We start from the raw sequence: 22,177 nt of genomic DNA on the forward strand, positions 1-22,177 counted from the left end.
TGCCTCCCTCCTTCGGCCTTCACCTACACGCCTCCGGATTGGCCGCTAGAAATCCCGCCCCTCCAGAGCCCCGCCTGCTATTGGTCACGGTAGGCTGCCCTTCAAAGAGGCGTGCCCCGCCGCCCCCCGCCCCGGGAGGTATTTTCCATTCCGGTGGGGGTTGGGGGGAGGGGGGGGAGGGGAAAAGGGTGAAGGGGGGAGGCGGCCAGGGAAGGGGGTGGGGGCCTGGCGGGGGCATCCGGCTGAGCTGGGGTCCCCGCGCTCCCTCCTGAGGAAGCGAGACTGCGCTCGAACAGGCAGTCGGAGGAGACGGGACGGGACTGGCGGGCGAGCAGGCGGACTCGCCCTCTCGGTGACTGCGCCGTCCGGGCCCGTCCGCCTGGCCGCAGGTGCCCCTGAATGAGGCCGCTCCGCGCGCCCCGACCGGTGAGTGTCCCCGCGGCCCGCGCCTGGCCCGGCCAGCCCCCGCTCCCCGGCCCCCGCGCCAGCGTTAGCGGCCGCCTGCCGGTTCCCCGGTGCCCGCGCCCGGCACAGTCCGCCTCCGGCCGGCGCCTCCACACCGGGGCAGAGGCAGCGCCGGCCCTCGGGCCGGGAGGAGGACGGCGGGCGGGGGACCGCGAGTCCGGGCCGCGAGCCCTGTGCAGACCGCGCCATGCGTAGTGGGGCTTGTGCTTAGTAGGCTCTCGAAGCATTTCTGAGGAATTGTTTTGCTGGTTGGAGGGATGTTGGGTGCCTAAGGGGAAGGGGGTCGTCCAGGGCTAGTTGGAGGGCGCTGGCGATCGGGGTCGTGAGAGGCCACAGAGACTGGGGGGGGCAGTTACGCGCCCTGTGGGGAACGGGCCACCGGCTAAGTCACTTGGGCTCCAAGGCTCCGATCCGGGGGGTCTTCAAGGTCAACGAGAAGCGGTCCACTGGGAGATGAGAGAGAGAGCTGGGGAGCTTAGATGGGGAAAGCGACTGGAGCACCTCCGGGGGTTTAACCCGAGGTGGAAAGGGGTGCGCAGGCGGCTGCTGGAAGACCCTTCAACTACTTGGAACTCCTACGATTGTTTGGTGCTGAGATTTGGGCATTCAAATAGCTGAAGCGAACTGACTTTCTGGAGAGGGAGTTGCATTTACAGAAGGATGCTACGAAGCAGTTTAAGTACACATGTCGGTTTGTTTCTGAACTTTGAAAGGCTGGGGGATTGGATTCGTGAGGTGATTTTTGACATTTTACTTTGGCATTCCAACCAAGAGGAGGCTTGCTCCTGGAACTTGTCAGTTATCCTTCATGTACAAAATGTATGTATGTGTTTGGTGTTTTACCAGTTACTAGCTTTGCTGGAAATGCCTATAAGTGTACCTTGAAATTCTTGTAGCTGCCTCTACATCTGCTGAAAATCCTTTCTTCAGCTCTCTCATTCTATAGCGGTGGCTTACTTCTTCCTGACTTAACATTTAGAGTAGACTGTACTGTTAGAATTTGCTAATGACTTTATTCCAGAAGATAATATGGAATTTGCTACTGACTTTATTCCAGAAGATAATATTAAGTAATTCAATTCGCACGCTTTCTTTCCCTGGCTTTTAATTGTTTCTTTACAAGGTCATCTTTAAGTATTGTACTGGAAAGATACTGGTAAGCTAGCAGCTCTAGAAAGCAATACTGAAATCAGGTTGAGCTGACAGTTGGAATATTAATGTCAGATCCTTAGTTTAATTTTTATAACCTTGTATTTGCATGACACTCTTGAGAATGGGTAAGGAACACAGAAAATGCACACCAGGGTTAGGCAGTGGCAGTCCACAGAATCTACCTCTGGCACCCCTTTGAGGTTCTTCAGGTCACTGAGAAGAGGAAGCTAAGAATTGCATAGCTAGATCATGAATCTTTTAAATATTTTCTTAATCATATGTATGTTATCTTACTAATTCCTCACAATTTAAAAAAGGAAAGCTTTTTTTTTTTTTTTTAGGAAGTACTTAAACATATTTGAGAAAATTTGTTGGTGATACGTTGCCTGTAATGTAATTCATCAGAGAAAAATGTTCTGCAAAAAAGTATTAATATTTTCATTTGGCACCTTTTTAGTTCTTCAATAACTGATGGATAATTACAAATTTTCCCCCTATTGTCCTTGAATTTTACTATTTGTCCTTAGGGAGAATGTACTGGCACACCAAACAGTAGCCTAAAATATTGAAACCTAACACCTTTTAGCATTATAATAGCTTCTACATTATTCACCTTGAAACTCATCTATGGGAAACTAGTGGTCGGGAAGGCTTTCCCTTATCACTTTAGTTGAGAATGGGCTGTTTTCTCTTTTTTGTAGAACTAAGGAAAAATAATGTTTAATGCCTGCAGTGTAATGATAATAACTAAGTAGAATGAGAATGGGAAGCTTGGAAAAAAGATATATGTACAGGAGTCACATTTCTTTTAGAGCTGGAAGAGTAGACCGTGGAGATGATTATTTTACAGATCAGGAAACCAAGGCCCAGAGCGGTGAAAGGGACTAGATGACTAGTTAGTGACAGAGCCTGGATGGGTGGGCAGGTCTCTGGACTCTCGTCCAAGGTTTTTCTATATTATCACATTCACGTTGTTTATTTCTAAAGAGTTGTAGTGCCAGCTATAAATGGTGTTTGGATTATTTGTGATGTTGTTCTCTGTTAAGGATGGGGAAGTTTGAGTTGACTACTTTTATACATGAAATGATGTAAAACTGGATGAGCTTTTATTGAAAAGTTTTAAACAATATGCTGCATTGTTAGTGGAAGTGCTGATATTTCTCGTTGGAAAGAGACAAACCATCATTTCATCTAGATTAAAATATTAGATGGACTTCTTAGAGCAGGTTAGTGTTCTGTCATTTTTATTCTAAAAATAAATTGCTTACAAGATTTTCAGAATTCAAAAGGCTCCTGTGTCTTAAAAGTAAATTATATGAAAATTATTCTCAGGAAGTGTGGGGGTTATGTTAAAACGGATCTTAGTACCTTTAAAAATAAGAGCAGTAATAGAATTACATGATGATCATGAACACATAATTTCTATCATAGTTGTAATAGAGAAAGACTGGCTTTGTATCTCAGTCGCTTAATAACATTATGATCTCTGGCAAGTGATTTAACCACTGTGTACCTAGGTTTCCTCATCTGTAAAGTGAGGGTAGTAAAAGTACCTACCTCTTAGGATCGTGGTGAGGATTAAACGTCTTTCTTTCTAGGGCACCTGGGTGGCTCAGTCAGTTGAGCATTGGACTTTGGTTCAGGTCCTGATCTCACAGTTCGCGTTTTCAAGCCCCGCATGGGGTCACTGCTATCATTGCCAAGTCCACTTAGGATCCTCTGTCCCCACCTCTCTCTACCCCTCCCTTGCTCATGCTCTCTCTCTCAAAAATCAAAATAAATATTTAAAAAAATACACTAAAAAAAGTGTTGGGAGGCACACTGTAAGAGACTCTTCAATGCGGAGAACAAACTGAGGATTGATAGGGGCTGTGGGGTGGGGAAAATGGGTGATAGGCATTGAGGAGGGCCCTTCCTGGGATGAGCCCTGGGTGTTTTATGTAAGTGAGGAATCATGGGAATCTACTCTTGAAGCCAAGACTACACTGTGTGTTAGCTAAGTTGACAATAAATAAAAAGAAATAAAGTGCTAACAAGAAAAAAATAAAAATAATAAAAATAAATAAATAAAAAGTGTTTCTTTCCTTAGCACACAGTAAAGGTACAAAGGGTACGGATAATAGACACCATTCTTTATGGTTCATTAGGTGTATACAGGCACTTGTATGCCCATTTGTTTCTTTGCTATTAATGAAGTCACTTTGAGACTACAAAAAATTCCTAGATTAATACATGATCACATAATTGTCTTAAGGGGCGCTTAGTGCAAATGATGCCCTCATGTTGGTTTTCTCCATCTTCTGCTCATCTTGGACCTTTAATTAGGTATGCATATCAAGTTGGAATGTGCATTTATCTAAATGTCATTTGGAGACCCTTGTTGCAGTGACATTATTCTAGAATCAACATGCCAATAACTGATTTGTAGGTATTCTAGTGAAAATGTAGTGAGTTCCAAAGGCTAACTGGGTAAGCTTAAGTGAGGAAATTTATAGGATCTATTATTAATTGCAATTGCTTTCGGTCAATGAAGCTGATGACTTCATTTATAATGCTGTTGGGTTTTAGTGATAAAATTTGTGTAATTCCAATTTTGTAGCATTTTGTTCTTTTTACTTTGCTGTAACCCTGGTCTAATTAGTGTCAGGAACATGTGGTTTAGCAAATGTTTTTTAATATGACGGTGGTGGGCTTCTTCTGTCTGTTCTTTGGTTCTGCCCTGCCAGGTTCTTCTGTTGCTTTTATAGCAGCTTTTCTTCTGCTTATAGTCCCCTTAACTTTAGTTTTCATGCTTCTTTGCCTCCTGTCAGAAACATGTAAATTCCTCCTGTCTGTCGCACATGGGCTCACTTTTTTTATGCCTCTTTTTAAACATTAACTTCAATTATTTAAAAAAATGTATATCACATAATGTTTTTAATTGCCCTTATTTGTAGAGTCTCATTGAATTGAGTGCATTTTACAGTTTGCAGATTAAAATCAGAAACAAGTGTAGCACAAAAGCATTTTTATAATGTTAGTAGTAGATTCATGCTATTTTGTTTCAGCTCTCAGGCATTCTGTTGGTACGTACTTCAGGTGATAAATACATGGGTCATCCCTTTAGTTGGAAGTAATGCATTACATGGAGCCATCAAAAGCTTCCAAGATCACATTTTGAGAGTGACCAGCTCCTACTAATCTTTTTTTGATTAACTATTAGATTATGCAATTAGAATTTATTGGATATTTTTGGAATCATGAAATGCTTTTAGGAATTTTGTAGAACTTAGACATGCAGATCTTTTCTTTAGATCTATTACATAATCTAATTATATGAACAAAATATTTATTTAAATGTGGTTTCAGAAGATATTAGAAATACCATGTTTTAATAAAATATAACCGATAGTTGCTCAATTTTTCATTAAGTTGCAGTTTTCTTTATATGTTTAAAAATAATTATGGCATTGTGAGTTGCCTATTATTCATATTTAAAATTCATGGACACAAGGACTGAATAGTTATGGACCACTCAAACTACTTTCTTAGCTTCAGTGTAGTTGTTAGAGAATGACTGAGGGAAAATATGAATCATTTGCTTTACTCAACTTAATAAATTTCTTTTTCTGAATTAGCCAAGTATCTTATTTTAGGGAGAAATGGCAAAAGGCTTTTGAATCTGGTTAGAGCAGAAGTAATCTTGAAGGGTAACTAGCAGGACTGTTGATTCATGTTAATGTTGGGTAAGTTTACATCTGAATTTAACTGAGAATTAGTTACCTGCCTTTATTGGACATGTAGGTGAAAAATACTCCTTACATGTAGGTAAGGAATGACTTGAGAGAGACCATAATCATAATGACAGTTATTGCTAAGTACGGTAGAGTAAGAATATATTTCTGGTTTCCCTAATGATAGTCCATAAGCATTTTACTTATGTGATGTTTAACACCAAAAGTAAATTTACCTTTGATGAGATGTCATACAATAATCTTTTATCAAAGCTGATAAGAAGAAGCAGTGAGGAAGATAATTTGAAAAAATATTTTTGAAATTGTGTGTCTGCTCTGGGATTGTCTTCAAATTATGACTTCCTTATTTTATTTGAATTCTCCTGTAACAGGAATAATATCCAGTCTTTCTATTCTGGGCAAGATTCTTCAGTTAGAGTGGTAATCAAGTATTGATATACTGTATTTCAAGCAATTAAAAAGGATAGATGCGTACTTAGATAATACATATACTCAAAATGGAACATGGAAGGTAGAATGGTGGAACAGAATTAATTTGGGAACTGAACTTCAAGCCTTCATGTAACCTTGAGATAAGGGAGTTAAGAATTGGAGGTTGGATAGAGAAAAATGTGGAGGAAAATGAGGATTTTATAGAAGTTTAGCCCTAACGTAGGTCCTGGGTTCTGCAGATTAGCATGTCTTTGTATTAGGAAAACTGGTGACATATCTCAAAGCTGGAGAATAAACTTATTAGACATTAAATAAAAACGTTGGGAGAAGTCCAGGTATTTTTTTAAGGGTTAAAATATGCATGTAGCCAAAGGGGAGCTTACTTATCTAATTATTTAGTCTTTGACTTTGGTTATTAACATGACAACAGTAGTCCAGCCTCATTGCCCTTCAAGTGATCAGTGCTGGGACCAATTTTATTTAACATTTTAATAAATTATTTAAAAGACAGACTGGCAGTGCAAATTGCCAGATTTGCAGTTGACTCTGTGTGTGTTCCAGGTAGTTGAAAGCCAGGCAAACACGGAGAAGCTACAGGAACATCCTTTGATGAGTTTCCATGCAGCAGAGAACAAGATAATGCATTTAGGAGGAGATACTCCAAATGGTATTTACAGGACCTGAATTGTGACCCAGGAAGGGGATCCAGAAGTCATGGAGATAACTTCTTTGAAGGCATTTATTGTTGTTGCTGCTGGGCCACAAAGTCCTGGAACATGTTGAGGGCTGTTGGGCATAATTCTGAAAACAAAAATGATGTACATGAAAATAATTATGAGATTACCGATTTCTGACTCTTTAGTGTGTTCCAGGCTAAGTGATTTGCTGTCATTTTTTTCATTGTATTCTCTTAATTCTGAAATGTAAGTGACATTATCCAGTTTTATCAAAAAAGGAAATTTGACTTAAGGAGGTTAAGTGACTTTCCCAAGTCACCCAGTGTGTAGTAGAGTTGGGACAAAGGTCCTCATCTCTTGATTGTTAATCCTAAATGTTTCCCAAGATATTAGGAGGTATCTTTTAAAATTTATAACAGTTTAATTTAGGGTTTATGAAATGCTGTTTTACTCCTTTGCTCTGGCAGCTTTGGATGTCGTTACCAGGAGAGATCATATCTATGTATTTTGAGAGGATTTGGAGACATTCCTCAAATTCCTGATTTTTTTTTTATTTTTTATTTTTTAAAATTTACATCCAAATTAGCATATCAAGTTCCTGATTTTTAAGGAAAGGTAAGGTAAGGGATAGTTTGGTGTACAGATTTACTCTAGAAATTGGAAAATCAGCACAGGCCATGCATTAAATGTTTCTCCTCTTCACTATAAAATGTTGGATCATTAATGGACATTAATAAGGAAAATCTTGTTTGGTGGAAAAGACATTAGAGTAAGAGTCCAGATACCTGGATTTTTCTAGTGGTATGAAATAGTGGTGTGAAAAACATTAGGATAGCATTGAAATAGTAGTAATATTCTTGCTCTGGGAGTAGGGGAAGACTTGAGATTGGTCCTGAGAGATGAGCAGGTGAAGAGGAGTTGTGGAATTCTAGGCAGAAGGAATAGCAATATGTTAGATGAATAACTGAACTTTTTTGAACTGGGATTTCCTCAAACTTGAGTTAAATTATAAGAAAGTATCTTAAATCTTACTTAGATGGGCAGCATCTGCTACATATTGTTAACCTTAGAACTAAAACTGACAGTTATTTTACTGGCAAAAATGGGTTTACCTGGAAATAACAATTGCAATCCAGGACAAGCAAGCTATAGCAAAACTACAAGCAAGTCTGGAAAACAAAAAAGAAGACCTCTTTTTTATGGCGAAAGGAGAAAGTAGGAAAGCTGCTAGAAAACAAAAAGTTCATTGGAGTAAACTAGGAGTTGGCAGTATGGTGGCCTCTCATTGGCTGAGTTGTGACAGTCTCTCATTGGCTGGGCTGTTGCCCCTCTTGCTGGGATAGTAAAGTAGCAGCTAAAGGAGTACAGACTTGGAAGGTCCTCTCTCTTTTTGGGTCTGCAATTGAAGTGAGTGGTAGGCGTGTGAGCTCCCCCTGCTGGCCCCTGACTCCATTCTAAGTGAGGTTTCCTTGTTTCCTTTTAATTTTCACAGTATAACTCCCCCTCCCCCACGCCCCCATCCTTGATATTTGTTGATTTTGGGAAAAAAATGAAGTTGCAAGAATCAAGTGAGTAAGTATATGTGAAAATACTTCATAAAATTTTAGGTTCTCTACCAATTAAGAGTGATAGAGGAATACTAATGTTCTTGTGAAGAGTGGACAGACAGGGTGCTGTGAATACCAAGATGGCAGGGGGAGGATAGTACCAGAGGAGAAACAGCAGAAATGGGAAAGGGAAGTGTTAAAGATAAAGGAAAAGGATAGATGTGAGAAAACTTGAATTATAGTTCTCTTTGTGCCTGTCAATCAAAAGAAAGGTAATAAGTCTGTAACTGAAGACTTTTAACATTAATTTATTGTAAGGAAGAAGCTCAGCAGGTGGTTAAAACATTTTATTCACTTTTCCATTTAGTCTACACTGACCATGTTAATAAGGCTATGAAAATAAGCTAATTGAGAGTTGGCTGTATCTTCTGATTATTTCTTCACTCATTACTTCTGTACAGGTTTAGCTAATGGCTTTAAATAGTATAAGGGTGATCATAAAAATAAAGCAAGCTGGACTGAGTTTCTGTTTATTCTAGATTATTAAAAATGAAAGGGCATAGTGTGCTAAGGAGAAGGGTGAAATTTGATCTGTCAAAATGAGTACAAAAGAAAATTAGGAAATCCAATTAGAATCAAGGTAGAATGGGAACAAATTGTTAATGGTCTTATATACCATACTAGGAGTTTGGATTTTTATTTTGTTTTATAAGTGGGGAAGTGACACAAATAGTTTGCTGTTGTAGAAAACCAGTTGGTTACAGCAGTAATAAAGAGAATAGTTTGGAGGAATAGAGATTGGAGACATTTATTCAACAAGTAATGCATATGGCAGGGTGAGTGAATGGGGCATTCTCTCTGGCCTCTGATAGGTAGATCACAAGCAGGGATGCCATTTACGGCTCTGCACTAAATCAGGAAAGAGATTATGATGGTCTGAATTAAGGAATTTGTAGTGGGGATAGAAACAAGAGCACTGATTTCACAGATTATATAGGAGTTTAAATCTTCTAGACTTGGTTAGTGTTTGGAAGTGATAGAAACTGAAGATGAGTTTAAGGATCTTGACTTGGAAGTTGAATAATATGTGCAAGTTTGAGAGGGGGTAATACTGGGTTTGCTTTCAGGTAAGTAGTTATACTTTTTAGGTAAGTAATAACATGACCAAGATATCAGTTGGAAATATAGGTCTAGCTCAGGAGTATGGCCAGGTTTATAGATAGGATTTGGAAGGCAAAAAGTTTATAGAGTTGAAGCTTGTAAAATTAAGTGAATAATAACCATAATTCCTAAATAATAATGTATGCAGAACAAAAAGTAACTGCAAATTTGGTATTTAGTTCAAGAGTGGAGACATTTTTTAGTGTTTACCTTTTGCCTCCCTCAACTCAACCTCCCCACCACCACCAAATAGCCTTACAAAGAATATGTAGAAATATTTGCTGCCAGAAAGCCAGAAATATTTTAGTGTCCTTGAAACAGTGTGCTGTAGTACACTGGCCATCCCAATACAACACAAGGAATTCGTAACAAATGCACTTTCTTATTCCTCACTGAAACTCTCTTTGGAGTCTTGTTTGCTTCCTTGGGCTGGTGAGGTAGTCTGAACAGATACTGAAGCCTGAAGGCATTTTTTTTCGCCTTCTTCAAAAAATCTAGTCCAGAGGAGTCCTAATCAACCATCTCTTTGCCTCTCTTTCTCTCCTGCCCCTCTAGCACTATAGAGCTTAAGGTTCTGGCAAATAGAATGCATTCCAAGAGGGAAAAGTAAAAACATCACAAGAGAAAGAACCTTGAAGAGAACTGTAATCTTTTCAATTCTCTTCCAAAGATTCTCCTCTCTAAGCCAGGGGATGGAGTTGGTGAGTCATTAAGAGGAGGTGTCCAAACTCTGTAAAATAAATAGCCCATCTATTAGGAGCAAGATCTTCAAGTGCTGAGGGAATTTGGAAAGAATCTGAGGTGGTTTTGCACTTAGTGGAAAAGATGAGTTTTTGGTTCAGTTTTAAAGGAGGTAGAAAGTCAAGGCTGTACAGGAAACAGTAAGAATAACACTACTAAGAGGTGGGGAAAACTGTACCAAAGAAGTAGAACATTAAGAAAAAAAACAAAGGAACTGGTCAACAGGATTCCTTATCTAAAATGCATAGTTTAAGTTGGAATTGATGAGAAATTAGGGTAGTTAGAGGACCAAAGACTAAAATTTGGAACTGGAAGTCCTTGAAGCACATCAGTAGAAAATTCAACATGAACAGAGGACTATTGTAACCATAATTGTAATTGCAGTTAAGCACCTAAGGAAAATGACAACTGTTACATACAATTTATGGTTGTATATGGCACTGATTAATTTATAAACTACCTAAATCTCTTATATTTCCCCTTTTTGTTTTCTTATTATGTATGTGCTTCTATAGCAGTGGTTCTCAAACTTTCTTGGGCATAAAATTTATGCAAAGCCCTTCTTTAAAATATAGACTCATCCATGTTACATGGAACAATAGTTCCTTTCAGTTGCTGAATCGCATTCCATTGTATAGATATGCTGTAATTTATCTGTTATTACTGTGGGAAAGAATTATTTCCAGTCTTCAGCTATTAAGACTAAAGCTCCTATGAGCATTCTTGTACAAGTCTTTTGTGACACATATATTCTTTACTTGTGGATGAATGAATACCTAGAAGTCAAAACTGCTGCATTATAGGATGGATGAATGTTTAACATTATGAGAAACTGACAGAACAGTTTCCAAGGTGGGTTTACCATATTATATTCCTACCAACAATGTCTCCTCTTCTTTTCTTTTATGGAAGAGTTTGGGTACAATTGATGTTCTTCCTTAAATGTTTGCTAGAATTCACCAATGAAGCTATCTGGGCCTGGAGGTTTTTTTGTTTGTTTATTTGTTAAAGGATTCAGTTTGTAAATGAATAAATATAAGACAATTGAGATTTTGTTTTTCTTTTTATTCCTGTTTTGGTAATTTGTGTCTTGAGGCATTTGTCCATTTCACCTAATTTATCAAATTTATCATTTTGAAAATACACATTTTATGAAAGTGTTTTCTTTTAATGTCAGTAGCATCTGTACTAATGTCCCCTCCTCTTTCATTCCTGATATTAGATGCATTTTCTCCTTTCCTCCCATGATTAGTCAAGCTAGGAGTTATCAATTTTATCAGTCCTTTCAAATCAGCTTTTGGTTTTGTTGATTTTCTCTGTGGCTTATCTGTTTTCTAAGCTTATGAGTGGAGCTCTTTCATTAATTCCTTATCCCCTCCTTACTTCGGGTTAATTTGTTATACATTTTTTAGCTTTTAAGGTGAAAGCTTAGAGCATTGATCTAAGTTAGGTTGATCATTGATTTAAATTTTTTTTATGCATTATCAACTTTTAAAGCTATGCATTTTCATTATTTCATTAAAAATATTTTCTGTTTTCACTTGTAATTTTTTATTTGACCCATGGTTTGTTTTGAAGAGTGTTGTCAAATAATTTCCAAATGTTTGGGATTTTCCAGTTATTGTATTACCGTTTTCATTTAATGGCATTTTGGTCATAGAACATACCCTTAATAATTTCAGTGGAGGGGCTTTTGGGTGGCTCAGTTGGTTAAGTGTCCAACTCTTGATTTCAGCTCGGCAAGATTTCGTGGTTCACGAGTTCAAGCCCTGCACTGGGCTCTGTGCTGATGGTGTGGAGCCTGACACCCTCTGTCTCTGCTCCTCCCCTGCTATGTCTGTCTCTGTCTCTCTCTCTCTCTCTCTTTCTCTCTCTCAAAATAAATAAATAAACTTAAAAAATTAAAAAGAAACATTTCAACACATTTAAGCTTTTTGATTGTTTTATGGCCCAACATGTGATGTATCTTGGTTAATGTTCTGTGTGTACTTGAGAAGAATGTATCTTCTGTTGTTGGGTGCCATGTTCCGTAAGTGAGTTAAGTTAGGGTGATCTCTGTATTTTCTCATGTTTTTACCAATTTTCTGTTTACTTGTTCTATCAAGAAAAGCGTTGAAGTTTTCACCTATGGTTTTGGATTTGTCTGTTTCTCCTTTCACTTCCATCAGATCTGTTTCATGTTTTAAGCACTGTTACGTGTGTTACAGCACATTTAGGATTGTTAAGGTTGTTGATGAATTCACCCCTCAGTTATCATGAAATATCCTCTTTATCTCTGGTAACGTCTCTTGTTCTGAAGTCTCTGTGTGTGATACTAAATTTATGAAATTTAGAAATTTATTATATTTCTTTTAATTAATATTTGCATGGTATATATTTTTCCATCCACTTTTAACCTATTTATGTCATTCATATATAAAGTGGGTTTTTGGTACACAACATGTAGTTGAGTCTTGCTTTTTTATTTAGTCTGACAACTTCGTAAGTTTGGTATGTTTAGACTCTGAGTTGGCAAAACTATGGCTGGCAGACCAAATTTGGCCTATTACCTGTTTGTATACATGTTTTATCAGGACACAGCTGTGCGCATTCATGTACATATTGTTTATGGCTGCTTTTGTGCTGTGGTGTCAAGGTTAGGTAGTTGGGACAGAGACCATATTGTCCTTGAAGCCTAAGTATTTACTGGTTCTTTTTGTTTTGTTTTATTTTATTTTGTTTTAATTTACTTATCTATTTTGAGGGAGGGGGAGAATGGGGGAGGGACAGATAGAAGCAGAGAGAGAATCCCAAGCAGGTTGTGCACTGTCAGCACAGAGCCCCACACGGGGCTTGATCTCACAAGCCATGAGATCACAACCTGAACCAAAGTCAAGAGTCAGACAGACGCTCAACCAACTGAGCCACCCAGGTGCCCCATCTGGTTCTTTCCAGAAAAAGTTTGCCAACCTCTAGTTTAGACCATTTACATGGTCTTGGTTTTCTATTTGCTTTTAGATGGGTTCTTTTTAAAAGGTTTTTTTTGTTGTTGTTGTTTTTTTAATATATTTTTGACAGAGAGAGAGAGACAGAGTATGAGCAGGGGCGGGGCAGAGAGAGACAGAAACACCGAATCTGAAGCAGGCTCCAGGGTCTGAGCTGTCAGCACAGAGCCTGACACGGGGCTCAAACTCATGAACTGTGAGATCGTGACCTGAGCTGAAGTTGGACACTTAACTGACTGAGCCACCCAGGTGCCCCTTAGATGGGTTCTTTTTAATAACAGTCTGCCCTTCTTGTTGAGATGAGCGCTGGGTGTTGTATGTAAGTGATGAATCACAGGAATCTACCCCAAAACCAAGAGCACACTGTATACACTGTATGTTAGCCAACCTGACAATAATATTAAAAAAATAAAATAAAAATAAGTAAAAATAAAAGAATGCTTTCCCCCTCCAAAAAAAATATCAGTCCACCCTCAAATAGTATGCCATTTCATTTATAGTGCAAAAATCTTACATTATGATATACTCCCAATTCCTCTCATTTTGGAGCTTTTTTGGTCACACATTCTTTTTTCCAGGAATAGAATTTAGTGATTCATCACTTACATATAACACCCAGTGCTCATCCCAACAAGTGTCCTCCTTAATGCCCCTTGCCCTTTTAGCCCATCCCCCCACTTAGCACCCCACCAGCAACCCTCAGTTTGTTCTCTGTATTTAAGAGTCTCTTATGGTTTGTTTCCTTCTCTGTTTTTATATTATTTTTGTTTCCCTTCCCTTATGTTCATTTGTTTTGCATCTAAAATTCCACATATGAGTGAAATCATATTTGTCTTTCTCTATTTCACTTACCATAATACACCCTAGTTCCAACCACATTGTTGCAAATGGCAAGATTTCACTCTTTTTGATAACCGAGTAATGTTCCACTATACACCACATCTTTATCCATTCATCAGTCGATGAACATTTGAGCTCTTTCCATACTTTGGTTATTGTCAGTAGTGCTGCTGTAAATATTGGGGTGCATGTGCCCCTTCAAATCAGCATATTTGTATCCTTTTGATAAATACCTTGTACACAATTACTGGGTCATAAGGTAGTTCTATTTTTAATTTTTTGAGGAACCTGCATAGTGTTTTCCAGAGTGGCTGCACCAGTTAGCATTCCCACCACAAGTGCAAAAGAGTTCCTCTTTCTCCGCATCCTCGCCAGTATCTGTCCTTGCCTGAGTTGTTAATGTTAGCCATTCTGACAGGTGTGAGGTAGTATCTCATTGTGGTTTTGATTTGTATTTACCTGATGATGAGTGATGTTGAGCATTTTTTCATGTGTCTGTTAGCCATCTGGGTATCTTCTTTGGAAAAGTATTCATGTCTTCTGTCCATTTCTTCACTGAATTATTTGTTATTTGGGTGTTGAGTTTGATAAGTTCTTTATAGATTTTGGATACTAATGCTTTATCTTATGTGTCAGTTGCAAATATCTTCTCCCATTCCATCAGTTGCAAATATCTTCTCCCATTCCATCGGTTGCCTTTTAGTTTTGCTGATTATTTCCTTCACTGTGCAGAAGCTTTTTATCTTGATGAGGTTCCAGTAGTTCATTTTTGCTTTTGTTTCCCTTGCATCCAGAGACATGTTGAGGAAGAAGTTGCTGCAGCCAAGGTAAAAGGTTTTTGCCTCCTTTCTCCATTTTGATGGCTTCCTGTCTTATGTTTAGGTCTTGCATCCATCTTGAGCTTATTTTTGTTTATGCTCCAAAAAGGTGGTCCAAGTTCATTCTTCCACGTCGCTGTCCACTTTTCCCAACACCATGTGCTGAAGAGGCTGTCTTTTTTCTATTGGATAGTCTGTCCTGCTTTGTCAAAGATTAGTTGGCCATATGTTTGTGGGTCCATTTCTGGGTTCTCTATTCTGTTCCATTGATCTGTCTGTTTTTGTGCCAGTAACGTACTATCTTGATGATTACAGCTTTGTAATACAGCTTGAAGTCCAGAATTGTGATGCCTCCAGCTTTGGTTTTCTTTTTCAGGATTGCTTTGGCTATTTGGGGTCTTTTCTGGTTCCATACAAATTTTAGGATTGTTTGTTCTAGCTCTGTGAAGAATGATGGTGTTATTTTGATAGGTATTGCGTTGAATATGTAGATTGCTTTGGGTAGTATCGACATTTTAACAGTATTTTTCCAATCCATGAGCATGGAATGTTTTTCATTTGTGTGTGTGTGTGTGTGTGTGTGTGTGTGTGTGTGTTCAATTTCTTTCATAAGCTTTCTGTAGTTTTCAGTGTATAGATTTTTCACCTCTTGGGTTAGGTTTATTCCTAGGTATTTTATGGTTTTTGGTGCAATTGTAAAGGAGATTGATTCCTTGATATCTCTTTCTGCTGTTTCATTATTGGTGTATAGAAATGCAGCCAATTTCTGTATATTGATTTTATATCCTGTGACTTTGCTGAATTCATGGATCAGTTCTAGCAGTTTTTTGGTAGTCTTTTGGGTTTTCCACATAAAGTATCCTGTTGTCTGAGAAGAGTGAAAAGTTTGACTTTCTTCTTGCTGATCTGGATGCCTTGTATTTCTTTGTGTTGCCTGATTGCTGAGGCTACGACTTCCAACACTATGTTGAGTAACAATGGTGAGAGTGGACATCTTTTGTCACGTTCCTGACCTTAGGGGGCAAGGGGAAAGCTCTCAGTTTTTCCCCATTGAGGATGATACTAGTAGTGGGTCTTTCATATATGGCCTTAATGATCTTGAGGTATGAGCCTTCTAGTCCTGGAGGGACTGTCTGAAGGGTTCTTATCAAGAAAGGATGATGTATTGTGTCAAATGTTTTTTCTACATCTGTTGAGAGGATCATGTGGTTCTTACCCTTTCTTTTATTAATGTGATGTAGTACATTGATTGATTCGCAGATACTGAACTAGCCCTGCATCCCAGAAATAAATCCCTCTTGATCGTGGTGAATAATTCTTTTATGTATTGCTGGATCTGGTTTGCTAGTATCTCGAGAATTTTTGCATCCATGTTCATCATGGAAATTGGTCTGTAGTTCTCCTTTTTAGTTCTCCATTACTTTTGGAACCAAAGTAATGCTGGCCTCCTAGAATGAGTTTAGAAGTTTTCTCTCTATTTCTATTTTTTGGAACAGCTTCAAAAGAATAGGTGTTAACTCTTCTTTAATGTTTGGTAGAATTCCCTTGGAAAGCCATCTGGCCCTAGATTCTTGTTTGTTGGAAGATTTTTGATTACTGAATCAATTTCTTCACTGGTTATGGGTCTAGTCAAATTTTCTATTTTTTCCTGTTTTGGTTTTGGTAGTTTATATGTTTCTAGGAATTTGTCCATTTTTTCCAGATTGCCCAATTTGTTGGCATATAATTGCTCATGATATTCTCATTATTGTTTGTATTTCTTTGCTATTGGTTATGATATCTCTTCTTTCATTTGTGATTTTGTTTGGGTTTTTTCCTTTTTCTTTTTGATTAGTCTGGCTAGGGTTTTATCAATTTTGTTAATTCTTTTAAAGAACCAGCTCCTGGTTTCATTGATCTGTTCTGTTTTTTGATTTTTATATCATTGATTTCTGCTCTAATCTTTATTATTTCCCTTCTGCCGGTTTGGGGCTTTACTTGCTGTTCTTTTTCTAGCTCTTTTAGGTATAAGGTTAGGTTGTGTATTTGAGATCTTTCTTCCTTCTTTAGGAAGGCCTGGATTGCCATATACTTCCATCTTATGACTGCCTTTGCTGCATCCCAGAGGTTTTGGGATGTCATGTTTTCATTTTCATTGGCTTTCATGTACTTTTTCATTTGCTCTTTAATTTCTTGGTTAACCCATTCATTCTTTAGTAGGATGTTATTTAATCTCCCAAGTATTCATGGTCTTTCCAGATTTTTCTTGTGGTTGATTTCGAGTTTCATAGTGTTGTGGTCTGAAAATATGCAAGGTATGATCTCTATCTTTTGTACTTGTGGAGGGCTGATTTCTGACCCAGTATGGTCACACATTTTTATTTTATTTGGGCCTTAAACCCCATTGCTGGTTTTTGCTTTTGTCAGACACTTATCTTTTAGAGCAATTAAAAATGAGGGAAATGTCTTTACTATTTATCTTCATTTTAACCATTTCTTTAGATATCTTTTTTTGTGTGTGTAGATCCAGGTTTATGTTAGGTACCATATTCGTTTTGTTTCAAAACTTCTTTTACATTTCTTACATTGCAGCTACCCTACCCACTTATTTTGCCTTCAATTTTGAAAACTATTGTTAGTGGATACAGAATTCTAGGTTTTCATGGGTTTTTCTTCTCCTTTTAGCGCTTTAAAAATGTTCTTTTATGGGGCACCTGGGTGGCTCAGTCGGTTAAGCGTCCGACTTCGGCTCAGGTCATGATCTTGCGGTCTTGTGGGTTCAAGCCCCGCGTTGGGCTCTGTGCTGACAGCTCGGAGCCTGGAGCCTGTTTCAGATTCTGTGCCTCCCTCTTTCTCTGACCCTCCCCTGTTCATGCTCTCTCTCTGTCTCAAAAATAAATAAATGTTAAAAAAAAATTTTTTTAAAAAATGTTCTTTTATTATTTGCATGGTTTCTGACAAGAATTCTATGGTGATTCTTATATTTGTTTTCCTATATGTAATATGCCTTTACCCTTTGGTTGCTCTTAAGATTTTTTTCTCTGTGCCTGGATTTCAGCAATTTATTATGATGCTGCTTGGTGTGGTTTTGTTTATCTTTGGTGTTTGTTGAGCTTGAATCTATGGGTGTATTGTTTTCATCATATTTGTGAAATTTTTAACCGTCTATCTTCAAAATCTTCAATTCCCCAGTGTTTCTTTTCTCCTCAGACTTCAATCCTGCATGTGTTTGTTTGGCCACTTAATATTAATTCACAGGTCACTGAAACTCTGTCCATTTTTCTTCCAATCTTTTTTTCTTTTCATTCAGTTTGAAAGTTTCTGTTCTGTCTTCAAGTACACTGATTTTTTTCCAAGTCTCTTTTGTCTAATATGCTTATTTCCATCCAGTTAATTTTTAATGTCAGGTGTATATATAACTATTATATATATGTGTATATATATCATTCTAGAATTACTATTGGTTTTTCTAGAAAGTAATTTCCATTTGTCTGTTGAAATTTTTCTCTTTTCTTCATTATTTCATGTTTTCCTTTAAGCCTTTAGATTTTTTTAATAGCTATTTTAAAATCCTTGTATTAAAAGTTCTCCTTATCTCTGCCACTTCTGGATCGTGGTTATAAGTTGCCATTTCTTTTTCTTTTTTTTTTCCTATGTCTAGTAATTTGTTATGAAGTTATGTTGAGTGTCTTGATTTGTTTTTTTTTTTTCTTTCTTTCTTTCTTTAGTATTAAGTTTTATACTGGCAGGCAGTTAATTTATTTGTGGATCAGCTTGATCTTTTGAGTTTTGTTTTCAGGATTTTTGGGGTTTAAGTTTTGGTAGTTCTAGAATAGCTTTCATTGTAGGGTAGTTTGGGCCCACTTCTTGTGTCTCCCATGATTGCCTCACGTGTTCATCACATGAACCCCGGGCTGTTGGAAACTGAACGATCCTGATAAAATTTTATGTTGATACCTTTTCCCCCTTGTAGTACTTTAAAGTCATCATTTAAATACCTTCTAGCTTATATTTTACTGATAAGAAGTTAGTGATCAGGGGTGCCTGGGTGGCCTAGTCGGTTAAGTGTCCCAACTCTTAATTTCAGCTCAGATCATGATCTCAGAGTTAGTGAGTCTGAGCCCCGAGTCGGGCTCTGCACCAATGGCGTGGGGCCTGCTTGGGTTTCTCTCTCTCCCTATCTCTCTGCCTCTCCCCTGCTTGTGCATGCATGCCCACATACTGTCTCTCTCAAAATTAATAAATAAAAGAAGTTAGTGCTCATTTTTACCATTATTCTTTTGGTGTAATACTTGTTTTTTTTTTAACCTCTCTGCTTTCACAATTCTTTTTGTCTATGGTTTTTAGCATTTTATTTATTCTAGGACTAGCTTAGCCCCAATACAGAGGTATGGCCTTCCTGGGGTCTCTATCAAATAAATACATGTGATGTTCAGTGAAGTCTCTCCACTCCACCTGCCAGGAATTTGAATGTCTCCAAGACCTTTGCAAGCTCCTGTAGTTGTTCAGCTTACATTCTGTAGTTGTTTTTCCCCCAGATTTTATTCTTTGGCCTCGTGGAGTCTTGCATTGTGCATATGCAGGTTAGTCTTCAGGTAACGAATTAGAAGATCTCTCTACAGATTTCTGAAACTTTTTCTCTCCACGGCTCTCTTCTTTCTTGTATTCTGCCCGTTAAATTCCAGTGACTTTAGTAGCTTCAAACTTCAAGTTCTGTTTCCTCAACTCAGTGAGATCTCTGTACTCTTTCTGGGTTTTCCTTCCTTGTGGCACAAGCAAAAAAGCCAGGGCATTCAGAAATCTTTGTTTCCCTTCTCTCAGGAATCACAGATCTGTGCTGCCCAGTATCTGAAAATAATATTTCATATATATTGCCCAGTTTTGTGGTCATTCATATCAGGAGGTCTAGCCCAGTACCAGTTACTCCAGCATAACTGGAAATAAACATGTAGGATTTTATTTTAATTTTTTCTTCTTTTGAAAAACATCGTAATTTTTGATATGTGATGCTTTTTAGAGTATGGCTTCATTAAAAGAATGCTAGCTCATATTTTATTTCACGCTATACCAGAGACATACAAAGAAGAAAGTTTTTTTTTTTTAAAAAGAAAGAAAATGTTTTAAAATCTTCCAAGTGTAAAAATTAAAAATAAGTAAAGATTTTAAAATAAAAAGAAAGAAAGCAAATAACTAAATATCTCAAAACCAAGTTTACCATGGTCATCTTTATTTCAGACATCTCTTATTGCAAATATACACATAGAAGAATAACTTTAGTTTTTCAATGATTATGCAATTCATATTATTTCAATTAACTACTTAATTAACAGAGATAAATTTGTTAAAAATCAACATGGGAAAAATTGCTTAACCACAGATAAATATTTATTTACACTAAGAGGTATTATTTCCCAAAATTATGGAAAAAGTCTAAGAGATTAGAATCATTATGTCATAGGTTCCATGCTTTAATAGGTCTGTCATATTAAAAAGAATCAAGTGTTGGCAAATTCCTGATTTCGGTGGGAGCATAAATTGATAGCACTTTCTAAATGGCTACGTTAGCTCAGGCTGGTAGGACAAAATACCATAAACTTACAGTATTATAAATGACAGGGGACTTATAGAGAATAGAATTTATTTCTCACAGTTCTGGAGGCTAGAAGCCCTAGGTAAGGCTCATGCCTGCATAGCTGTGTTCTGGTGAAGAGCCTTTTAAGGGTTGTCAACTGCAGACTTCTTGTTTTCTCACATGGTAGAGCTGGCTAGCTTTGTGGCCTCTTCTTACAAGGGCACTAATCCCATTTATGAGGGTTCCACCCTCATGATCTAATTACCTCTCAAAGGGCCCATTTTCAAATATCATCATATGAGGGATTAGATTTCAGCATGTGGATTTTGGGGGACACAAACATTCAGTCCATTGCAATGCCAGTGTGGTAATAGAATCCTTCAATAACCTCTACCCAAAAATTCTGTCTTTAGGAATTTATTATAAGGAAATAAGGAAATTATTTAATAATTAAATGATAATTATTATAAGGAAATAAGAGATGCATATAAATGTATGTACAGGTGTGTATTACTTATTCATTACAATGCTATTTATAATGTTAAAAAATGAGGAACCCCTTAACTAAGTTATGCCACTGTATGACCAAAAACTATAAAACCATTATAAATCGTGTTCTTTAATGTTTTTGTTTAGTATACTAAAGATGATTGGTGATAAAAATTATGTGATTTAGCATGTTTAAGGGTGTGAAGTACAAGAAAATGTCCATAGTGTAGTAAATGAAAAAGGTAAGGTGATATATTTGAGTTTCTTAAAAAGGAAATCTTTTTTGTTTAATGTTTTTTTATTTATTTTTGAGAGAGAGAGAGAGACAGAGTACCAGCAGGGGAGGGGCAGAGAGAGAGGAGGGGGAGATAGGCTCCAGGCCCTGAGTGGTCAGCATAGAGCCTGACACGGGGCTTGAACTCACGAACCATGAGATAATGAACTGATCCAAAGTCAGACGCTTAACCAACTTAGCCACCCAAGCGCCCCAAAAAGGAAACCTTCATTTAAAAGATAGAATATAGGGGCGCCTGGGTGGCTCAGTCAGTTAAGTGGCCGACTTCGGCTCAGGTCATGATCTCGCGGTCCGTGAGTTCTAGCCCCACGTCGGGCTCTGTGCTGACAGCTCAGAGCCTGGAGCCTGTTTCAGATTCTGTGTCTCCCTCTCTCTGACCCTCCCCCATTCATGCTCTGTCTCTCTCTGTCTCAAAAATAAATAAACGTTTAAAAAATAAATAAAAGATAGAATATAAAATATGCTGAGTAGTGAGATAATGGGTTATTTTTCAATCATCTCATATACTATTTAATGTTTTTCTCATTTGCTACAGAAACCATGTACTGTGATGTTAATAGTCATCCAAAATACAACTTGCTTTAATTTTTAAAATTGTGTTAAAATTAATGACTGGGATGATGAGGGAAGAAGGAATTAAGTGATTTTTAGTTTTTCTCCTCTTGATCATGACTCTTTTCCATGTTTGCAGATTCTGTAGCTTGAGCTTTATCAGTATAAATTTAGTGAAAGAGACATTTATTCTTACAATATATGTGTAGTATATGTTCTAAACTTTTTCTAAACTGAGGCAATTTCTCATGTTATATAGTTTAAAATTGTGGGTTTCTATCAAGCACTTCTTTGTACACTTGAAGAGATTGAGTATTGCTTTCTTTCTTTCCCTTTTTCTGTTTCCCAGAGCTTTTGGGTTTTTGTAAAGGAGTTTTGTCTTCCTGTTATTGTCCACCTCCTTGTAGATGTGATATCCTTATTTTAAAGAAAGGAGAGAAGTCATAGTCTTTAGTTCTCTCAATAAAATGTTATATTTGCTGTTTCTCTGCCTGGCATCGTGAGCATATGGACCTGGTGCTCTTCAGGAACTCACTGTAGTGACTCAGCTTCACATTTTTTGCTATATTTAGAACATGTCAGCAATCCAACAGAGAAAGTTAATATTCAAAAGAAGAGACAAAGGAATGTTGTGGTTAATGGAAAAAAAGAAATAGACACATCCTCCAGGGAGGTGCCATTCATACCAGACCTCAGAGAATGACCTTAACTTGAGTAGTCTGGTGTCTGTTCCTCAGTA

General features: G+C 37.7%; 1 protein-coding gene across 2 annotated transcripts in view; it reads left to right on the forward strand.

The window, feature by feature from the left end:
* The first annotated feature begins 6 nt into the window (after positions 1–6).
* Positions 7–22,177, forward strand: part of SOCS5 (suppressor of cytokine signaling 5) — a 63,519-nt gene continuing 41,348 nt past the window's right edge. Inside the window, exons 1-2 of one of the 2 annotated variants that reach the window (XM_042981323.1) lie at positions 7–89; positions 274–426. The gene's annotated coding sequence lies outside the window, so the exon portion shown is untranslated. The remainder of the gene's footprint in view (positions 90–273; positions 427–22,177) is intronic. The other variant, XM_042981324.1, reaches the window with a different exon arrangement.

Source organism: Panthera tigris, chromosome A3, assembly GCF_018350195.1.
Source record: "Panthera tigris isolate Pti1 chromosome A3, P.tigris_Pti1_mat1.1, whole genome shotgun sequence".
Taxonomy (NCBI): Eukaryota; Metazoa; Chordata; class Mammalia; order Carnivora; family Felidae; genus Panthera; species Panthera tigris.